Below are 24,017 nucleotides of genomic sequence, written 5' to 3'. Positions count from 1 at the left end.
TCAAATTCCATAACATTTGACGTGCCACTAAAACACACATGTGCAGTTCCTAGGATGTCCTGAATTCTTACTCTCTAACTTCCAGTTTTGATCTTGTCATCAATACTTTAAGGATAATGATCTTATTGAAAAACAAATTTATAAAAAGAAAAGGGGTTACAAAAATGCAGATAAATGCTTCAAGAAAAGAATGAGAGGAAAAATGAAATAGAAAGAATGTGAGTGTGCGGAATGGGAGGACAGGAGAAGAACTAAAACGAACATGGAGGAAGGTTAATGAAATCAAAGAACTGGATTTTGGCCTGCACTGCCCACGGTTGAGTTAGTATACTACTGATGTCAAAAGAGCGGCTTAAAAATGGCTCCTGCTATGCAGGGAGAGTCAAGGCCGTGCCCAACCCGAGAAATCTTTTAAATGGACCAGAAGGTTTTAAGATTTCTTTCCACACAGGAACTGAGTATTGCTCTTTGCTGGAAGGATGCAATGTCTCCTTAGGGGGTGCAGGGAAGAGAAGATGCTTCCTAGCACCAGGAAGCAGAAGAGAGGCACAACTGTGTTGCTGTGTAAACTGCTTTCCCTGCTCACTCGGGTATGAGACTGCTAGAAGGTGAACAATCAAAGCAAATGTTGTAACCACATCACTTCAAAAACAATGTAAATGAAAAATAGCATACCAAAGTATTACATCAGCTCCTTTCACAATGCCTATACTACAGTGAAATTGCACTCGTTTCAGATGTATACTATATTTTAAGAAATAGGTGATGCTTATTTGTTAACATTGAACCTAAAGGCAATCTCTTGTTAAAAATAAAAGTCTTGTGAAAAATCTGAATCCTTTTCTTATTCAATAGAGCACATAGCATTCATTTAAAAAGTATAGACTTAAAGCATTATTGCTGATTAAATATAATATATTTGAAAGGAATATAAATAAATTAGAAATAAATTCCATATTAAAATAGGGACTTTTACTACAGAAATGCATTTTTAACTTTTTTTTTTAAATAAATTACAGAAACTTTTGCACTATGAAAGCTCTCAGGCAAAATTAATGGTTTTGTTTTGCAAATTAATTTAGATATTAAAAAATTATATTTTCAACCAAGATCTCAGTTACTTAGATTAAATATTAACCAAAAGCTGTCTTCTGCTTAAATAGAATTTAGCCTTTGAAGTGTTTTTATTAATCTCTTCTGATGTAGGTGCTTGAAATTCTATGAAAGTGCTGCTGCTACCAGTTCTGTGCATCACTTACTGTAATTTATTTTCAGAACATAATTCTATTTATAAATGAAAATCCTATTAAAAGAAGACAAGAAAAATTAGTCCTAGACTTTGCATTGGTAGAGTAGAAACAAAATGAGCGGCCTAACCTGAAGTGACATTTACAAATTACCTGTTAATTTAAACTGGGTTGAAGGATGACAGAGTTTAGTCAGACTGACAGGAAGTACCCAAGGAATGACAGTTGGGCCTGCAGTGACCATAAAGCTCCCACAGCAAGTGTCTTTATCTGTGCTCTCAGGGAAAAGCTTCCCTTGTAGTAAATAATGTATCTGTAAAAATATTTATCTCATGGCAGGCCAGTGAGTAAACATTTTATGGAGCTGAAAACCCCTCATCTCACTCTTTTTGTTCTTATTTTTAGTAGGGATAAGAACTGCTTTAAGATGGCCACCTGCCTTTAGTCACATGGTTGATTCATCACTACCCCCCTAAAGCTAAACCACATGATTTTCTTAATGAAAATGAGACAAGAAGTGACAAGGCTTGTATCTTTTAGTTGCTTCAGGATAACATTCATGCCCTGAGACCCATTCCTTTGTTCGCTAGACATCCTTTGAACGGACACAAATGTGTATCAAGGCCACACAGTGCAAAATATTTCTAAAGATAACAATAGCTGCTCTTGCTCCCCTTATAAATAGCACTGAGGAGACTCAAAACCAAGTGCTAAGAATCTCATTATTTATTTCCTTATGAAAGCCAAAATGTTGTTTGAAGAAAGAGGCTCAAGTGTCTTATATTTTAACATTAAACACTTTCCACGTGTTCAGACTTTACAAAATTCTTGTAGAAATTGCTTAAGCATTAAATGGAATATTTTTGAGATTTAAAATAATCTAATGACAATTAAGAATCTGTCCCTCTTATGACAATCAGGAAAGGAGCACAGCAGAAAGCTATTGTAACTCATTTCTGCAGAGGAGTGCTACACAAATGAGAAGAGAAAAGCAGGCCATAAGCAGACTGATAACTCAGCGCACATATATTATTCTGCATACTCAATAAAAATTGGTTCAGTGTTTTTAAGCAGTAAGCTGTGCTTTATATACATATACAAATTACAGAACATAAATTTAAAAAGCTATACTCAGCTTTAGGGATTTTGTGAAGCACATGCACATTTCAGTCACCAGGCACCCACTGACCTGACCAGGCAGCCATGACCTCACCACTCATGTCTCATCCACACTGCCAGACACAGTCCAGAGGTCACATTGCAACAAAGGAACTCAGATGTATTATGCACACTCTTATTTCTTGAATAAATTGGCTCCTGATCTTGGGGTAGAGAACATGAGCTGATACAATGCAGGTGGGTATAATTATAAAAGGTATTTATCAATTCTCAAAAAGAAAAAAAAAGGGGGGGGTTAAAATTCCTCTGGCTCCATGAATATCAGCTTATGTACCTATAAGTACAAAACAAATGCTACTTGGAGATTTTTCCAAAAGAAAGGCATGAATTCCCATAATCTACTTCAACAGAATTCACAAGTCTTTCTAAATGCTATTTCTACAAACCTTGTTCTTGAAATTGATATTCAAAGCACAAAAATATCAACCATAACTAAGTCTGTGACATAGACACAGTCAGGTTTCTGTAGGCTGGTATGGGAAACTTGCTTGTGGATAACAGCATTTTGCAATAAAATTTTAAAGTGTAGCTCATTTCTAATTTTTAATCTAAGCATAAGACAACTGATTTTTTCTTTTTAAATGCTGTCTTGAGAGTGATGTAATTTTACACCTACTGTACAAAAGATTTTCCTTATTTAATAGCATAGTATAAATTCTGGAAGCAGATAAAGATCTTATTATTATGGAAGAATAGTAAAATGAGATCTACAGTGCCATTATTTTTGAAATTAGACACTGTACCTTAGTCAAAAGATCCAAATATAGACCATGCTCTGGTCTGTATGTCATTGATGAAAAATGGTCCTCAAGACTACTTAAAGAGACCAGGAAGACACAATTAATATTTTGATTTCTCACAGGAAAAAAAGAGAAGCTACTGCAACAGATAGAAGTTTTGAAGCTCTAGTGACTGTGGAAAATAGTAGACTCAAAAGACTGTGACTAACAGAAAATAGAAACAAAAAATGGAAACTGCATTACATATATAGTTCGTGTGTAATTCAAACTTACTCTCACACTAAAACTGTGATCGGTTCACTGTAATCTCAAAAGGAGAAATCATGACTCAGGATATCAAGCTACAGTGAGGAATATCTAGTCTTCCATAATGTTCACTGTATTAAGAAGATAAACAAAGCCCTGCCTCCAACCTGGTTCTTTGATACAGACTGCTTGCACAGAACTTTCACATATTATTCATATACTTTTGTGGAGATTGTATTCAATCTAGATTTGGAGATGGTACTCAGGTCTGAAACTAATGCCTCCTATTTATTTCCATGGAAACTACAACAGATACAAAGAGCAAAAGAACACTGTTTGATATTGCAAATTCTCAGCCACAAAGCACTATTTTTCAACATACTCATCAGCATTAGCTATGAATTTTCACTAGTCATGAACAAGAGCCTGTATGCCATGTTTGTAAAAGTCTGCAGTAATGGAGGTGCCAGACTGCCGCTGTCACCAGTATTGAAATACACCACCCACTGCCTCGTGCTCACAGCCACTGTTTAGTCCCCATAAACATTTAGCAAGCAGTGATAAAATTCAATGGGTGCCATTTTTTCAGCATGTAGCAATTCAGTGACATTGCCTCATATGCACATCCATATCAGGCACCATACATATGCCATACCACCAACACTCAGATCTGATATTGTGGGCCAGCATAATAAAACAGGAGGCATTACTTTTGGAGCATCACTTCTGCTAATATCCAATATTTAATTAATTCTCCCATACTCGTCTTTGACCAGAAAACCATGTATACTTCTTTGGCCAATCTCAATTATTCTTCCAGGCTCATTAGCTGTTCCTGTACAGTAAGACTGATATCCTCACCCTTATACAGTATATCAAGGACATATGTTAATGATAACGATCAATGTTTTTGTAACATTGCACAAAGGCCAAGATGTCAAGGCCATTACCTCAGAAAAAAAAGAGGACTATTGATTATTAACTGGAGACTGGCTAGAAATGAAAAAATTAATAGGTAGATTACCCATCTACCAATTACCGGTAAACTCCTAGTAAGGTATTGGGATGCACATTAACTACATGCAGCAGAGGTGGTGGAGGTGGACTTGTTCATCATTTAGCACCACCATTTCAATTGAATATGTTTCAGAAAAGAGAATTCTGTGCTATAACTGCAGAAAATAAAGGGAAAGAGGTTACTTGTTAGTTTAGTAATGTTATGTCTACACAGGCAGATTTTCCAACCATCACAACTTAGACCTCACAGCTCTCAAATATCAGACACCTATCCATCATCTCAACAGAGTTCCTCGGGTAGTTGTCCATAAAGAACTTACAACCCCAAACAGAAAGCACCATGTTGTTGCTGCTCAGCCTAGTAAATCTGGCCACTGTTGCAATGTTCTAGAAAAACTCCCTGGTCTTATTTGGAGCAATGACTGAGTTTAGGTCTCCCTTTTCCTAGGAAATATAACAACATCAGAGGAAGTCTTTCTCAGTATTTCTCACTGAGGCTGTTCTACTTTGTTAACACTGCTTAAACGTTCTTTGGACAAAAAAAAAAAGGGGGGGATGTCTAAGGGCTCACAGCCAGAACAACCCCTAAAAAACTCAAGCATTCCTTATTTCACAGAGTTTCTCCCACATCTTTCAAACCATTCCCACACAGAAGGCATTCAGGACCTCAAAGAGTAACATCAAAGCAGGATCGCCAGTAGGAAAACACTTGAGATCACTGGTAGAGCGAGGCCCTAACTTTAGAACACGTGGTGTCACAAAGGTAACTAAAACAACAGCAAGTCATATTCCACATAACAAGAGCAACTCTATCAGCTACATTACCAGACTGGCCAACCCAAGCAAAGGTAGTGATACCCAGAAGTACACTGAAGCTGAAGAAAATTGGATGGAAATGATTGGGAAAACTTTTACAAGTGAAATACAAACAAGCCAGGGTTTACACTTTCCTCAGAAATTTTCTGATTTAGTCAATCAACTTGAAAGACACAAAAGTGAAGGGAAAGGTGTACAAGGTTGAGGGTAGCAACAAACATTTGTCTATCATTTCCCATCTTCTTTTCCAGAGAGCTTAAAAACAACAACAACAAAAAATTAATGCACTGGGACTATCACTTACAGAAATGGAGCAGAATTGTAACCTACTATTCCTATAAACTCTGTCTTATTGCTCTGACTGTCACCATTAAAATTGAGATTCTTTCAAAATCTTGATCTTTCAAAGATTCTTTTATAGAATGGTTTGGTCTTTGTTCTTTGCTACATTCTTGTAGGAATGTAACTGTTGCCCATTAAGGGCAGTCAGCAAGAGCACTTTACTGCAACTAGCTGATTTACAGGAGGCTCAGACAGATGAGTTTGCCAGTTTCCACTGGAATCTTTAGTTTCTTGCACCAGAGCCCTGTTGCTGCTGATAACACATGCCAGAAAGGTTATAAATGTTTTATTCCAGCTGGAACATGCAAAACATCTGGGGAATGTTTCCAGCTTTAGCAACAGTTCCATGCTGTTACAACATTAGCCTCCATCACTGTGGCCACTTTCATTAAGGTATCCTTTCTAGCCTGAAAGGAGAAGCAAGAAAAGTGGCAGCATGTGGTAGAACTTGTGCCACATGTAACCTTGCTGATTCTTTCTGTCCAGACTCTGAGTCATTCACTCCTTGACCAAATCTTCAGACAGATGTCCAAGCAATACTGAAGCATGTACACTCAAGATCTTCCTAAAAAAAAAATTTAGTTCTAATCCTACTGAGTTTAAATTCTGCCATGCCAAAGTGAACCAGGTGGTCAATGACAAGCAAACATTCACTCACCCATTGCTTTCCTTTTTGCTGTCCTTATTAATCACATTTGGATGCTACTGTAACAGAAAGCAGCCACACAGAAAGCAAGGGGCAGTATTAGCAGAAGTCCTCAGTCCTCTTTCCTATGGGAAAGAGATAAAATAAACATCTATTACTGATACTGTTTGTATCCCTTTTTTAAGCAGTAAAAATTTAAGATGAAAATCCTGGCAACTCCCAAGAATCTCAGTAAGTCTAAACTGGGAGAAGTGGTTAATTATAAGAGAGTTTGGGGTACTTATTAAAAACCCTAGGGCCCTTAACTGGATAGACTCAGGCCAAGATATGCAGTCTAAAGGAGCTCTTCTGGCTTTGCTCTGATTAAGATAGTATCTAAGTAAATAAATATGCTTACCACCACAGGCCTTAAGGGATGAATAACTGGTCTTATAGCCCAGTAAAGGCTCCTAAGGCTGTGCAACTGGCCAAACACTAATACAGCAGGCAGATTCAGTGCCCCTTTCCAAGGCAGCCTGAAGGATTTCCAAGGGCTTGAACGAAAATGCTGAGGAAGCAGTTGTTTATATTTATTTTTTATAGTTTTTGAAAAACAGTCATAAAAAGGTCTCCGATCTTTAAGTGAAATGGATAGTATCCCAAACTCACCCGGGGACCATAACTACAGAATCTCAGGAGAGTTTCTGCAGTGGATATATCCCTTCCAGTTCAAGGATTCTGTTCTCTAATATGGTCAGTTAATTCATTTACCTTAAATTCTGACTGGCATATGAAATACACTTGTTACACTAGATAGAAATAAATACATAAAATTTTAACTCCCTTAATTTTACCAGACAGATTTAATAAATGCACATAACTAATGGGTATATAATGACTTCCCTAAACTCCTACTTGTAGATCATGCATTCTATTTCCCAGTACATCTTTTTTCCCATGAAAAATTAAATTGGAAAGTCAACAAGAGAGAAATCATATTGGGGACATTTTCACTACATTCATTTACATTTCCAGTCTTTGCAGAATGTGGATAGCGTATTTTTATGGCATATTTGGTTGCTATTCAAAACTTTTTTTTTTTTTATTGAATAGCAAAATTATTAGATGAGTAGAATCCTGTATGCATAATAAGAGTATAATTTAAAGCTGTCCCTAGGCTAATTTATGAAGCACTAAATGAATTGGAAAAGTTTTCACTTTTTCTTAAAGGGGCACAAGGTTGCTTTTTCAGTTGGTTTCATCTGTTTTCATGGTCTATGCATTGATCATAGCCTGGTACAGTTAGCCAAATGCATATGGGAGAACTATCTGAGGGATAAAAACTAATGATACATATACTCTTTTTCTGTTTCTCTTCCCTTTCTAAGTACATTTCCTTTGACTAGTACAGAGCCTTATTGAATAAGGCTCACAGGCACTGACCACTGTGTAGCAGAATGCAGTCAACGCATAGGAATTTTGAAAATAGATACTTTTGGTTGCACAAGGTCAAGGCATGTAAATCTGTCTAACAAAATATGTGAAATATCTTTTTCATATCCCAGCAAGGATGTGTAAGCAATCTTTACATTTCCAGTAAATAGTGAAAAACGTTCATTCCACATTTGGCAGAATAGGTAACAGCATGTGAAAATAATAGTAATATTTAGCACATACACATGGAACTCCAAACACAGTAAAAAAAAAAAAGCTGTCAGGTGTCATTCCCATTTATATTGATAGGAAATAGAACCACATGGTGCATCTTCCCTAGATCATCCAGCAACAGACACAAAACCAAGATCCAAGGCTCCTGCCTAGATCAGCAAACTGCAGAACCATTTTACCCACTCTCATTTTGCTTCTGTATTAGTGCATTAGCCTTGGTATTTCCAATTCACTCACAGAAACATATTTCATCCACAGATGACTGCCACTAGTGCCCATTGCTGAGCTTCCTCATTCTAAGAGTCCTCTGAGGGGAAAAGTTTTGCAACTTATACATGGCTCTCTCTTATACACGTAGCCTTATGAAGAAATTTTGTCCTAGTTTCAAACACAGGAAGTTATACAGAGAAAACAATGTAGTAGCAGGGCCTAACTGACTGCTTTAGCTTGATTCATATGTACACTAATCTAAGACAAGTAAAAAGCTTTTCTTGAGAAAGAAATAATTTTCACCTCTTTAGGGCCTATTCTGATATCCTTGTCATCGACTGAGAAATCAGGACAATGTTTATTGCTATGTTACTTTCATGTTTGATTTAAAATGCAATTTGTTACATTATTATGTACTCTCATCCTGGGATTTTTAATTAGAGACATTTTGGAAAATCAAAGTTTAAGCACGTTCTTTGTTAAATTGGTAACAATTAAATCCCAAACTGGTAAAATGGGCCTAATTTTAATCCAGCTGAATTGCCCTATGGATTCATAGAGTTAGTCTTTGATTTTCTGTTCATGTTTAATGCCTCTCCTTAGCTAAACGGGACCTAAGGATTTGCAAATTTGTACTTCTGTCCTTCAAAAGGGCAAATTACATCTCCCGATAATGTAACTGGCATGTTACTGCATCCCCTCACACAACATAGTTTAAAGAGTATAACCAGAAAAACATAGTCCTTATTTGTCTGCCACCACTAGAAACTGAAAGGTAAAATAGTCTTCTTAAATTAGCATTGACAATAACCAAAATATAACCTCCTATTTCCTGCCCATAGGTAGCCACCTTTCTAATAGAGGTTTTTTCCACACCTGTTCCCTACGTGGAAAGATATAAAATCCAATTCTTTGAAACATGATTTGGACTTTTAACACTGCAGCATTTTAGGTTCATGAAACTGAGATGGATAACATTACTCCACTATTATTTTTATGTGAAAGAAAGCTGTGGTTATTTTTTAGCTAGTTCACCTCCTCAGGCATGATGCTCTCCTCTTCACAGCCACATCATATCCATACCAAAAACTGTTGAACCAGCTGAGCATAGTTTAGCACTCACTCAGAGCAATGCTATAATTGCTCTGAAAAATCTCTTCTAAGATGCTTTATCCTAAACTCTACATAATCAGAGCAGGCATAGAAAAGTATGTAATCAAACTATCTGTATATATTTATTTTTTATGGTAGCTTTTCAAAACCTCACACAATATATTTGGAATGGGTGAACAGTTAGAGTCGTTGGAAGACTACTGAAAAGTTACAAATGATTTCACCACAGAAGAAGGCAATTAGGATAGACAGAGCTTATCACAGCATTTAATAACTTCAGCATGCCATTCAAACCTGTCTGTTTCATAGGCTAGACTGTCAGTGGACAGGGGAAAAAAAAGTTTCCTTAATTCTACAGACATGCACAGAGTTTATCATACCAGCTGGAAATAATTGGGCTCTGTGAAGGTAAAAGAGAACCAACACATAGGCATTACTTGAAAGCCCCCTCTCAGGTCATAAGCACTACATCTGCCTCATGTTGGCCTTATTTAGATGACTGAAACTCACTCTTAAATACACCACACAAAATAATGCAGAAATCCTGTACTTGCAAGAGTAAAAAAAAGGTCTGCTGCTGCTGTTTTATTAAAGTCTCATAGTTCTGAACAAGTGGAGCCATTTTATAAATGTTGGCAATATCCTCATGAATGCCTATGATAAGTGCCATTAACATAAAATACAAAACTGAATTTGGCATGATGAGATACTTAAAATTTAGACACGCAGTTACTACATTTAAATATATACTTCACAATGTATTTTTAAACCATTTATTTTTAAAAAACAAGCAATTTCAATGCCTTATATTTGGAGTTTTAATTCCAATCAAGCTAATTTCTAGTCATCACAAACACATACCTGCCAGTAATGAAGGTTGTTTAATTAGGTCCAGATAAAATAGCTCCAATTCTGTTTCTGATCCACCTGTCAAAGCAAATCAGTCTTTTGCACGACTTTAAAAAAAACAAATTAGTCTAGCTGATGATTTTTTGAATATTCAAGTAGACACGCTGGAGATGAATCCAAACAGAACTGGTGATTGAACAAAAGCCTGGAACATGACCTCAAAGATGAAGTGATCTTGTTCTGCCAGAAGCAGATTTCCAAGCTTGGCATTTCAGGATTACGAAGTCAAGGACAGGGTGCGAAAAGGCAGCTACTGGGAAGAACAGCAGTTCTTCTACAGCTCAGGGCAAGGTAACATTTCAATGCTATGTAAAATTAAACACAAATAACAATGTTAAAGGTCCTACTTAAAGCCCCAAAGCCAGGTGATTTCAGAACAGACATGTCCAACTCTTGCCATTATGTCTTTACAGAAAAAAAAAAAGCTTATTTATTTGTGTTACTAGTAGAGAAACAAGCAGATTATCTAGAAGGATTGATATGATTGAATGTTAAAAAAATTCATTGGTTTCTCAAATGGACTAATAGATGAAATACATTTACTGGTAGACAAATATCAACATAAATTGACCATTGTAAGTGGCATTATTTGATGTATAAAATCCTAATTAAAATGACTCATCACAGCTCTAAGGGATCATCACTAATAATTGCTAACTAGTTTAGAAGCTCTACCAACAACTTCAAAATGTGCAGGAGTATGTACAAATGCTAGGCAGTAGACTGAAAGAAAATACCGATTAAGAAACGCCACACAGAGACATACCATTAACATTTAGAACACAAAAAAAAGTAATTCAAATTTTAATATGGAAAATACTTACTAAGCTCTGGTAAGCAAATCAGCATACGTCTGGTTGTTGCTTCTGTGTTATTGTGTATTCACTCAATTAAGTGAGAACTCACCAAAAAAAGTCAGGATTTCACATTGTTTTCCCCACTCAAGCCTACCATTTATCCTACTGTGATGATTCTTCTCTCATTTTTCATTCTCTTCAAAGTATTTCTACTGATGCTAGAGCACTAATTCTTCTCTAGTCAATTATACGTATTGTATTAGAGAACCTTCTGCCTTCTAGAAGATAAACTCGTTCATTTTGATTGATTTACAATGCATGAATAAAGCGGCTTCTCTTTCCTTCTGCTTGGTATTCTAGGAACCACCTTCATTTTATCTTTGATTTGTTCAGAATGCACAGTTTTTGACTCAGCTTTCCAAATTCAGTCACAATTGTCTGATTTTATCGGATGTCTACATTTAACTTCTTACCTTGTGCACCCAAATTTGGTAAAGGAGTTATGGCAGCAGTGGGTCACAGTTGTTACAGTTGTAGCAGTTTACACAATGCTTTTTTTGGAATTGTTTTCTCTGTGAATAAAATCCTGACCCAATAAAGTCAATCAGAATTCTTCCATTTCCCCCTATCAAATCATATGAGAGAAATCTATGTTTATAAGTCTCGAAATACATTCAGGTTTGCTTCATTACAGTCTTTCCATTTCATTTTTAGGAAACCTGTCTGTTCAGATGATGAGATCTAAACAACCTTAAGCTGTGAAAATGGCAAGTCATTAACTTTTTCTGCCTATGTATGACAAACAGTTTCACAAGTCCTCCTTGAAATGAGGATATGACTTGTTTTCGCCCTCATCTTATTTTGCTCAAGGTACAATGGGAACGAATTAGGATCATGAGTCAGAACACGAGATTTTTTTTTTTTGGTCATCATTAGGTCTCAGCCTCAGGAAGACCTGTGTATGTTTGCCTTGGCTGCCAAATTAGGGAATAGATTCATATTCACTTGCTCCACCTGGAATGCAAGCTGCTCTTTGCAATAATGGATGTCATGCTATAGGGCATTTGGTTGTTAAAAGAGTTTATGCTTTAACCTCAGCATTTGCACACACATCACACATTACCTATATGCTTTATATTAATTGATATCATTTACAAGAGATTCAGATTCTTGTCTTACATGTATGACCACCACTTCCACTTAGTTAAACTGATTTGTATTTAGCTATTGTTTACGCACTTTTTTATTTTTTATTTTTTGCCTCTAGATTGGAAGTAGCTGGATATTTATACTTATTTCAAAAATAGATGTGCATTGTTTCAGAATATACCATGTATTACTGCTGCTTGAGTCTACAGAAATTCATGATATTTTTATACAGTAAAATTAATATATAACAATGATTGGGACTAAACATTTTGCCTTGTTAAGATTCTTCCTTCCCAAGTGACATTCCGAGGTGAATAGAAGTTGTATATTGCAAGCCTACAGAAAGGAACATGAAAGGTTTCCTTGACCTCTGCTTATGATATTACAAATCTACAGTAGTAACAACACATGCCAAAACTGTTAAATGCAACAAATTATATAAATTGAGAATTTGGCTAGGTCTTAAGAATAGTGCCAGCAGTTGGCCAGTGCTAGATTATTAAAGCTCACACTTTGCTTCATGACATCTTGAAAGTTTTTCTCCATAAGAAGCAATAAGGCCCTTATAGGATGAATAACTCTACAACCATTTAACCACTTAGGGCCAGTAGACACACGTAGCTGTTGGTTTATTTGAGCTCCATTTACCATAAAATCTGTCAAGCTTCCAACAGTATTTAGGACTGTGTTAATTTTACCTCCTAGCTGGTAGCTGCAGCTCATAGCCACACCTGCCTCCAAGCAGGTAGTAGGCAGCTACAGACAGCCTGCCTTCCTTAGGTACTTTGAATTATTTGTTTCTGTTAAGATGATACAGTTGCTCATCACATCAGCACTAGTTTTCTGCTCCTCTGTGATTTTGTACATTCAGAGTAATTTTTGTATCATTTCTCACCTAGCCTTAATATTTCTGACACAGTGCCTCACTAATTATACACCTTCTGTTACCACAAAACTAACTCAGCTTGTCTATACTTATTTGTGCTCTAAAAGGCAAAAAATAAAAAGCAATACAGGACCGTCTTACTTCACAAGCCTGCCTTTCCAGTGTGCTCAAATACATGCCATTAAAACATGCTTTTAAGCCATCTATTGCACCTTTTTCCCCAGCTATAGAGAGCAGGGAGGGGAGGCACTTTGCTGTGTAAAATGGCACACACATTTTGTAGAACTCATGTTCTAATACTATTAGCTCAAAAGATTGAATTAAATTGAGAAAGGTTAATGAAAGGTTTCAGTCACGACTGCAGTGACCAATCCGAAGCAAAGGGACAAGAGAAATGGCAGCTTTAACAATTAAACTCCCTCAACACATTCCTTTTAACACAACTGCCATAACATAGTGAAATGCCACAGTTAATCAGATCATACTCACTGCTAACACTCTCTGCTAAAAAGTTGTTGTGATTGCCCTGTTGGGATGTTCTACAAGATGATCATGCTCTTCATTAATCCTTAATAATGGCAGAGCATCTTAGATGTCATACAAATTAAGATGCCTAATTGTTTATAAATATAGGACTTATTTATATATTTTCTCCAATCTGATATTTTAAAATAGCATTATAAATGTAAAATCAACTCCTTACTCCCCTGTAAATCTCAATTCTACTTCTACACATACCTAGCAGACATGCTGTGATGTACAAGTTTCCAGTGCATGCTGAAAGAACTCCTATCTCACCGAAAGCCAAAAGCTAGTCTGACTCTACATCACAGTCTGTTAATACATCATCTTGCTTCAAGTATTTATTTCTTTGACTCTGTCAAGTTGTAGGCAAACATCTGAGTAGTTTAACCTCCCCCAAGGTTTCATCACGTTTTAGGATTTGACCTGCCTACATATCAAGAAAATTCAATTGCTAAATTTTTATAGATCTAGTATACATCATAGGAGTAAGTTATCCTACAAACACCCACTTTTTGCTGCAGTATACTCTGAAGTCCTTGCTGAGGATAAAAGAACAAAAAAGCTTAAGCTTGCAGAGGAAGAAAGACAAAAGATCTGTAACAGCATTAGATCTGTATGTAGAAAACTCAGTTCAAGTCACTGTTCCCTTTGTGCCTTGGTTGTGTGAGTGAGACTATCTCTACATAACAAGGTTGAGAGCACTTCAAACGACAACTCCAGGGTATTTCAGGGTTAAGCAATTAAAACATTTTTGCGCTTTTATGTATTTTAATAACAGAAATACCCCAAAGGAAACTGCAAGTCAGCTGAAGTATCAATGAATAAAAAGGAAGGAAATTATTTTTTTTCTTTGTGCACTATCACAAAATACATTACTCATATTTTTTGTCACGGCCCCACAGACTGGTTCTGGACTCATGTTACCATAGGTACAGCCTGCAATCACAGGCACTGCCATGTTGAGTCGTAGTGAGCCCCTGAATGCTGAATTGTCAGAAGGCTTTCCTGCGCCAGGGCAGGAGAACTGGCAGAAACCCAGAAGCAGTGACTGGAAGCCAGACTGCCTGGTTGTGCAACAACCAGTGAGATTGACTTCCCTGCAATGTCACAACTGCAAATAGTCAAAGGCCTTGATTTCAAATATAATTTAAATGGACAAGCCTGTACTGGAAGAAGCAGTCACTTAATGTCTCACTACTCTATGCCCCGAACTCCTTGGCAGAGCCTTGGGGTAGATCAAGCAGAGAACTTCTTCAAGTTAAACTGAAGCCAGCAAAACAACACATGAAATTTTAAAAAAGATCTTCCTCAATTTGATTCACCATCCATTTAAAAATATATATTTTATCTGTATCATTTATACATAATAAAAATGCTCTGAAAAGTAAGATAATATAGCATGATGTGTCAAGGGAGAGAAAACGCATTCCCACTAGCAGCAGATGCGTAAATCATGTTTTGGGTGAAGATGGGTAAACTACATTAAGGATCCGGTGGATTTAGGCAGGCTTAGGATGTTGCTGCTATCATCCGTGTGAAGTTACCTCCCCACAACAGAGATGTAGCATAATATGCTCCTGCTATGAATGCCTACACTCCTTATTAGCCTAAAAATATTACAGGCTATGGAATATGGCAGCTGAGAGGGGCTGTTTCCCAGCACTGGAGCGGGGGCAGAGTGGGTATTTTGGGGACTGCTACATCTTAAATTATTGCAAGTTAAATGTACCGTATTTATCAGAGCCATACAAGAATAAAAATGGGAATAGAAATAACTTAAATCACTTATGGGAAGAATGCTTGATAGTCTGTCCTTCATATAGCAGATTTTTTGTATATATCAACTTGAGGAAATACATTATAGAGATATCAAAATACTTAAATAAGGGTTAATGAAAGGTTTTAGTCATAATTGTAATGACCATGATCTAATAAAAGGCCAAGGAACTTTGCAATTGAAAAATAATATCAAGCTTTCATTTATCCCATTGCTAGAACACGAAGAAATGCCACCATTAATTATACTCCACATTGATTACTAGAAGTTGTCATGTATCTCTTAGATGATGCAAGATGGTTGTTATGGCAATGAGATGCTGTTAAAAATTCTTTGTAAGACCTAATTACGACGTTTGTTTAAATTGATAGGGATTTTTTTAACACTCTTTTTTCACTTTTCTCCAGTTTTTTGTTTAGTTGTTTGCTTTTAAAATGTTAGGAAGACATTTTTAAATTACTCGAGGACTTAGACTGTTTATGTAAGTTATACCAGACATCTTCCTCTGCCTTTGCATGTTTCTGAATACTGAAAATCTACCCACTTAAAATATTTTCTCTACACAAGCATCAAGGTTATTTCTGTTATACACAGTGATTGAAAATGCTGATCTGACACTGCGTAGACATGAAGGAGACAATTCCCATTAAAAACTGTGGCTTGGGTCTTTCTTTACCATCCTATAACACACAGCAGGATCCTGATCTCGTTGTTCATAAAAACAAGCACCTACAAAATAGTGTACATAATGCCTGTTGAATATGGATGGCATATGAGTGGCACGTGGTCAGCATATGGCCAGTGTTTTTTTTTACATGTTTTTTACATAACAGAATTACAGGCGCTACTCAAAGGGATGTGAACAAGCTTGAAGAGGGATTCAGGTTCAACAATCAGAAGAGAAAGGTGCTGCATCTTGGTCAGGGCAGCCCAAGGCATGATACAGACTGGGAGTAGAACTTACAGAGAGCAGCCCTGCAGAGAACTTGGGTGTTCTCAGAGCAGGGGGTTGGGAATAGGTGATCTTTAATGCTCCATTCCGATGCAAGCCATTCTATGATTCTATTCATGAAGTTAAAATTAACTTCTTGTTTTAATTGCTTATCAATTGCATAAACAAAATTCCCATGATCTCTTTGGAATCTGATACCTTTCTATATAAAATTTCATATTTTTAATGATTTTTACTGTTTAAAATGTATATGTATGTAAATTATTATGCATCTGAGCCTTTCACATCAGAGGTGAAGCATAAATACTAAATCAAATACTAAAACATCATGCCTGCTTTGATTATACCTAAATATATATATTTTTTTAATTCTATTTTTAGATGTATTATACTGTAAAGTGTATAGATTGACACCCTTCCCAATTACTTCTTACAGTTTTGTAATAAGAAAGTGAAACTTATCTTAAAAATATACATAATCATGAAGGACCAGGAAAAAAAAGTCAGCTGCCTAATGCATTCATATATAATTGGTATTCCTTAACTGAAGGATGAATATGCCAGCAACTACGGAATACTGTCTTATGTTTCCTCAGAACAGAGCTACCTACTGCAGATGGTCAATTTAGTGCAATTTTTTGCTTAAAATGGCTGAGGCGGAATAAAACTTTCTTTTAGTTTAGATGGCATTTTTGCTCACGCTTTCCATAATTTATTATTGATTAGTCTTAGATTTATTGCCTATATTTTAGCTAACAATTTAGTATTCAAGAGATTTTAAAAATAAAACAGCTACAAAATGCTGCAATTCGGCAATTGTGCCAAAGACCATTTTTCTTGCCCATGGACGTGATTGACATATGAATGTGACTCAGGAAGAAAACATTATTAATATGAAAAAAAGTTATGGCTTTTGAATGATGTTAGCTTGCCTTGTAATTCCCTGGGCTATATGTGCATTTCATATCTGGTAAGTATACATAGTGAGATTGTCTTTACACATTTTAACTTTTTAAATAATTTTGTTAAATGCAGAAGAGGGGAAAATAAAGACATATTAATAAACAAGCAATTAAACAGGTTAAGGCAACAATGCAGTGCTGGTCATTCAGGAACCCTGTGCTAATTTTAATTAGCTGCTTTCCCTTGCTTTCAAATGTAATTAAAGCAGCTTAGTTGTGCTCAGTGATGCAAACCACCTTATTTAATCACTAACATTATTTCCCTGAACTATTAATGATTTTCAAAATGCTTGTTTATGCAGAATTAGAACAGTAATTATCTTACTAGTTAATTTTGTACCTTCACATTTCACACCTCGCTCAAACGTCATTCATTTACCACAGCCTTTCTGTCAAAACAAAGAAATGCTTGTTCTAAATGTGCTTCTGACTGCCAAATTGAAAGCCAAGTTTTGTAACACTAATAAAGTAGCTCCCAAGTGAAACAGGTGTAGTAATTTAGACCCTTCCTGTCTTGAGCTTGCACGTACATGCTATGTCTTTTCTTTATTAGCTTTAAAATGAGAGCTTGGTGCGCAAAATAAGCTATTTAATGCAGACTTGTGGAGCAGAATATAATCTTTAATTTAAACTAGAGCTGTAAAAAAAGGCCTTTAATTTTAACTGGCATGTGCGTGTGAATTTGAATTAATAATCCAGAAAATTGAAACTGTTTTGCTGCTGTTGCTGGATAGTGACTGTTCTTCACATGCCCTTAGTCTCACTCACTGTTTCTCTCTCTCCCACGCTTTGCCTGATGCTATTTTATGATGTTGCCGCCTTAACATATTCTAAAAAAGGAATTCTCAGTTGATCGAACACTTGCAAAAATGTATTGTGTTGAAATAAATTCTTCTATCTGTGTTAATGCAGTGCACATAAAGAATGTAATTAGTGTATTCATTATATCTACTTAAGACAGAATTTAGATGCACTATGAATTTACACTTCACAAATCATCAGATTTAAATATTTCTCCTGTTAATTCTTTTACTGTAAGCTAACAACTAATTGAGTATTTATAATCAAAAATACAATAGCCTTATAAAAAGCACGTGCACGTGCTTACAAAAAGCACGTCTTCCCTATTATTGAGGAATTTAGGCAACAGCCCGGTGTCATACAAATGAAAGTCTATGGCAGAACTTCAAATAAAGAGAAGACAGCTCCATCTTTCAGCTGTTCTGAAGTCTCTGTGGTGTCCCATGTTCATCCCAAGTTGTGCAGCAAATGCTAGAGATGAGAGTGTTGCCTCTTTTTCAGAAGATGGCCCTGAGCCAGATGAGCAGCCTATGGGGAGTCAGTCTGCCTCTTTCATCTCTGGGGCCACAAATCAGACAAATAGACATCTACTGATTTAATTCAATTCAATTAAGTTCAAAATTTCATCCAAAAGATAGGAAAACAGACATCTCCTGTAAATCAAGCCTATCAATTACACACTGCATATGTGGATAGCACAAACACATGAACATTTGGGAAAATCTCTCCTAAAAGAAAGGGACAAAAAGAATAGATTTGATGTAATGTTTCTAACACTGACGTAATGTAACAAATGTTTTCACAGGAAAGGTAATTGCAAACAAAGTATTAAATCTTAGCTTCTAAAGACTCATTAATGGGATTAAATTTAAACATGAAATTGGTGCATATGATCTCCCATGGACTACTTTAAAGCATAAAGATATGCATTTGCATAAAGGGAAGGCAAGGCAGACACTTTACACAGCATTAGTATGTGTTCATTAGAAGCACTGAATCACTGCAGCAAAGATTTTAAATACCTAAGTGCATTTTACAAATATTCTTTTTAAATACATTATAAATTATACAGAAGAAAGCACAGACCAATGTGAAAAGTATACTGTTTTAGTTAAAAAGTTGTATTTCATTTAAAAGTTTCACATTCAATCTGATGAAGTAGTTATACTTTAATAGATTTAAATGTATTAAATTTAAATGTGTTTCCAAAGGTTCTATAAATTTGGGAGAGCTAAAATTATTTCAGTATTTTCCGAATGCCCAAGATCCATCGTCTCCTGGCAACTAGCAATCACATGGCTGTAGAGGTTTTGGCCTACTGTTACAATGCCGTTATGTGTTTGGTTGATGATTTATTCAAACCCAGTTTCAAACCTGCTGTTAGCTCCCTCATTGCTTTAATGCAGCTACTCTACCATTCATAACTGTCAAGAACCAATTCATTGGGACTTGGGCTTATTAAGCCCCCAAACTGTGTAGTGAACATACTCAGTTTTGTGCCTGGAAATGTGAATAAATACTATACTTTCCTTCCTTTAAATTTGATCTCTGGTATTTTTAACACCATGCAATATTTCTATCTTGTTATCAAGACACTCAGCCATGAACTCGAGAGAATGCACCGCCTGCAGCTCTGTGCAATCCTGGCTGCCTCTTTCCTAGCAGAGAGAGAGGGTGCCTTGATGCTCTGCCCCTATAGTGACTTACTGAATGGACAGAGGATAAGGCTTGGTATTTTACAGTGAAGCAAGAAGGACAGGCTCATATTCTACACACAGCACTGTACCTGGAGAAACAGCAGTGGCCTTCTTTTCTTAAACAGTGACTTACTGCTTTCTAGGAAAGCAAAGAGGTTGCTGCGGCAATTAAAGAAGCAATCACAGTGGATATTTACCCTATTGAGGACAATATATCAATTCTCTTGGTCAAACATACCGACTGTATAAATAATATAAAGAGAAAATGGGTTTTGAAAATAAAATATTACTTAACAAGTGCATTTATATTTTAATCTAGTTCTGTTAATTCAGTAGTTTCAAAAAGGCATATTTGAATTGGAGGCTCTAATAGTTTTTCATGTTGAATAACACGGTAATGGGATTTTTCTACATTCTGTACACATGAGGAACATTCTAAAATGTGTTGCCACAATTACAAAGTAGCAGTGTGCATGCTATTTAATGTGAGCATGGGAATAAAGCTGGTTTTAGCCATTTGGTTTAAAACAATCATAAATAGCCATTTTAACATAATGATTCCAGTATAAAATGCTTTGCTTTAATTTCAAGGATTCTAGTGGGGAAAACATAATATTCTGAGGACTAATTTAATTTAAATTAGGACTACTGTGAAAGTCAGGTTCTGACTTAATGGCAATTAAATAAAGTTTGAGGTTGGGTCTTCTGTTTTGTTCTGACACAAATATGTCTCAAAAAGTAAATTAATATAAATATATATAAATTTAAATATGCCATCAGGAATAATTGGAGAGTCAGTAGGTGATTTTCTTGAGTTTTTGCTGATGTTTTGCCAATCTCATCAAGAATTCCTAAAGAAGAACAAAATGGCACTTTACCTTCTGGACAGCTAGATGTTTGTCTTTGCTGCGATGCAAAATGTTGCAATTCCATTCAAAGAGAGAAGATTAGAGTAACTAGAAAATATGATAAAACAGTTCACAATGGTAGCTACTCATTTCACACATCAAGGAGTCTAGACTCATTTGGTACACAGAGACTAACAAACAGGGATCCCCTTAACCATGATAAAGGTCATTCATGAAGAGCAAACACTTTCTTATCAGCGCTACAAATTTTCATGAAGGTGTTAACACAGATAACTTCTTAAAATTACTCAAAATTAATGCAACGTCAATTAATTGCTCTACACCTTAAGCCTAATGCTGTAAATACAACAGACCTCACTTCTTATATCCAGGAGTGGCTGCAACAGGACTAGTTTGCAGTATAACCAGGAGCCTACATGGAAAAAACCCTACAAGAAGTATCAGGATAGTTACGTGATAGAAGAATGAGTGCATACGTAGGGTTTACAGCATGATAGAAATCCTGGAAAATTAATCATCATTACTTTTATACACTTTTATATAAGGTTGTTAAATTTAGCAAGCCTTGAACTGCCAAATATACAGTGTTCAGGCTTTGTCTTAAACTAAATAGTGTTCACTGTTGCTCAAGTCAATGAAAATCTTTTGCAATCTTGGAAAGAAGTTAGAGCACTTTGTTCTCAAGTCTTTTTGCATAGCAACCTATAAAAATGTCTGTCTGTGGAATTCTGAGGTTATGTGCAGCACTCCTGTGGTCTTTGTCAATGTATTAACTAAATGCTGTTAATTTTTCATTTGAATGAATCAATTAGGCATTGGTTAAGTTTCCCTACATGTTTGCTGGTTATTCTTGGATGGCATCAAATGGAAGTTCAAGTAAAATCAATATCGATTAGATTTTACTATAGTGATCACATCTAAAGTTTCAGAAATTAATGGCTGGGAGTTTGGATCCAGCTCTTAGCCTTATGGATAAGCCTACAGAAGCCAAACTTCTATAACAAACTGTCCTATCAGATACATATGTCTGTTCTTTTAATGACATGTACATTTGGCCTGAAACTTATAATTTCCAAATTATTGAACCATTTCTTATTCAGATACAACCAAGAAGAAGTAATCAGCAGTTCAACCAACAAAAAAAAATTGTAGCAGAGAAGGGAGAAAAAGAAGCTCAGTTGGTCAATCAGTACAGCTCTGTACTTATAAGCCTGGTCTATTATTAACAAGTGATAATCTGTAAATATCTGTATAACTGTTTCATATAAATTATGACAATTACATAGCCTCCTTAAACAGCTGCTCCCATTCCCCAATTAGCATTATTGTCTGATAGATTGCTTCTTTCCCTTACACATAATACAAATCTCATTTGCTATACATTAAAGAAGTACTTCTTGCTCTACCCTTAGTGAAAAGACCCTCCTTTTGTAAGGTATCCTTTACAGGACGCCCCCCCTCCCTTGCAGTTTTCAAAGCATGTAGCCCTGACCTCTCACTGCCTATCCTGTTCTTGCAGAAGCAATCTTATCTTTCAGCTACTTAGAAGAGAGTGAGGTTTTATTTATAAGCTCAAAGCCCACAGAAATAGTAACTGGCTGTATGTGCAGTGCTTCCTCATCTTTCCCCATGAAAGAACAGATAGATGCATATACATCTAGTTTATTGGTTATAGTACTGTGGGTGCCCTAAAGAGATGTCCGGAAACAAGGCTTCACATCCCTAAGATATCTCCCAAATGCTTTACATATATACACATATATATATATTTTATATATATATGTATTTCCTGAAAAATAACATTCTGACATGAATTTAGATATGAGAATATATCAGGTGTGTAAAACATAGATAATAGATGTGAAGAGTTTAGCACACCTTTGTTTTAATAAAAGGAGAACTGCACTCAGTCCCAATTCCATTAGCAGAGAGGGAAAATCCATATCTGTGTGCAAATTCAAAGGCAGAAGTAACACAAAATTTTCCAACTTCTGTAGCAAAATCCCAAAGAGAGTAAGTCACTGGGAATGCAGAAGTATTTATCTATTGCCAGTGAATGTCAAGGATTCTTATTTATTAGTGTGATGAACAACAAACCTAGAATTACTGTGCACAGACAAAACATAGATCAGATGGGCGGTCTGTTCATGTACAAAGTGCTGCTCAGTGAGTCTGTTCGTGGCCTAGATCTCATTTTAAAAGAATGAGTATATACTCCAGAGCACTTTTGCACATCATTCTCTTATTGCTTTCTGCAGTCAGCCTCCATGCTTGGAATCTCTGGCAGCTTAGATGAAACCCATAATACTTTTGTAACTATTGCATTTTGACAGCATCAGACTTGACTGATGTAAAAGGAAGCAGGAAGCCTAATAAATTCTATTACAAGTTGAAGTTTCAGTCCTATAGACAAAGGTGCATGACGTAAAGTATTCAGTGTTTTCAATCATCATCTTCTTTACTAGGGCCAAGTAACATCATCTAGAACAAAAGCATTAGGTTTTGTGTTCTCTGCAAAGTTGCGGGCAGTGTCTGCCCTTCCTTCTGATTTGCTTGGCAGTTTGGGAGCCTAGGGAAGGGGTAGATTAAATTGGAAAATATGAATAACAAATAAAAAATAAAATTGATTGAATAAACAATTTCCCCTAGACTGTTTCTTAATAAGTGATCAATTTTTTAATCAATATTCATTACTTCTCAGAACATACCAAACTGTTTATTGAATAAATGAATGGCTGCAACTACAATGACATGAAATCAAATAGGTGAACCAATTTCTTTAATAACATGGGTTGAACAGGCCACCTCATCTTACTTGGTTGAAACTGCAAGTCAAAAATTCAAGACCATTGAATAAGTGATCCAAATAAAAGATTCAATTTGTTTTAGGGAGCATGTGTTCTTATGTTTGGCATTCATAGACATATCACCACTAGCTGATTTATGCAACTTTTCAAAATTCTAGTTGAAAGTTTATTTCTTTTTGAAAAAACTTTTGCGTTCTTTCCCACAAATCTTCAGTAGTCAGCATACTGCAAAGATCTGAAAAATGAGATCTGTAAAACCATTCACAGTGAAGTCTTCAGGCATGGCAAATGGATTTCCCTAAGTTTTATTCACCAGTATCTGATTCAGTGGTACGTATAAACTATATACTGAAACCTAATATATACTTCTGACAATTTTATATTATTTGTCATGATGTAAAAAGTCCTTTTAAGGTACATTTGTTCTGAAGTTCTTTTCTTCTGTTAAAGAAAGAGAGCACTGAAGTACAAGTTCTCCAAGAAATGTTTGGCCACTTGCTTAAGACGTAAGAAAACATATTAATTTCTACATGGATCATGTAGAAAGATCATGTCGTTTACATGGTCTTCGATTCATATAATTTCTTCCAGTATATTAACATATTTAATCTTTACTTGTACTCATAATATATATGATTCTACTTCTTATGAAAAAAAAAATCACTCAGTTGTTAATTAATACT

General features: G+C 35.8%; 1 long non-coding RNA gene across 2 annotated transcripts in view; it reads right to left on the bottom strand.

Annotated features, from left to right (window-relative positions):
- Positions 1–6,151: 6,151 nt before the first annotated feature.
- Positions 6,152–24,017, bottom strand: part of LOC116216987 — a 175,692-nt gene continuing 157,826 nt past the window's right edge. Inside the window, exons 3-4 of one of the 2 annotated variants that reach the window (XR_004160791.1) lie at positions 20,537–20,614; positions 6,152–6,358 (exon numbers count right to left, since the gene is read on the bottom strand). This is a non-coding gene — a long non-coding RNA (uncharacterized LOC116216987). The remainder of the gene's footprint in view (positions 6,359–20,536; positions 20,615–24,017) is intronic. The other variant, XR_004160792.1, reaches the window with a different exon arrangement.

The sequence above is a fragment of the Meleagris gallopavo genome, chromosome 10 (genome assembly GCF_000146605.3).
Source record: "Meleagris gallopavo isolate NT-WF06-2002-E0010 breed Aviagen turkey brand Nicholas breeding stock chromosome 10, Turkey_5.1, whole genome shotgun sequence".
In the NCBI taxonomy this organism is placed as follows: domain Eukaryota; kingdom Metazoa; phylum Chordata; class Aves; order Galliformes; family Phasianidae; genus Meleagris; species Meleagris gallopavo.
Note: the sequence above shows the minus strand (reverse complement) of the source record. Positions and strands in the feature narration are given on the sequence as shown.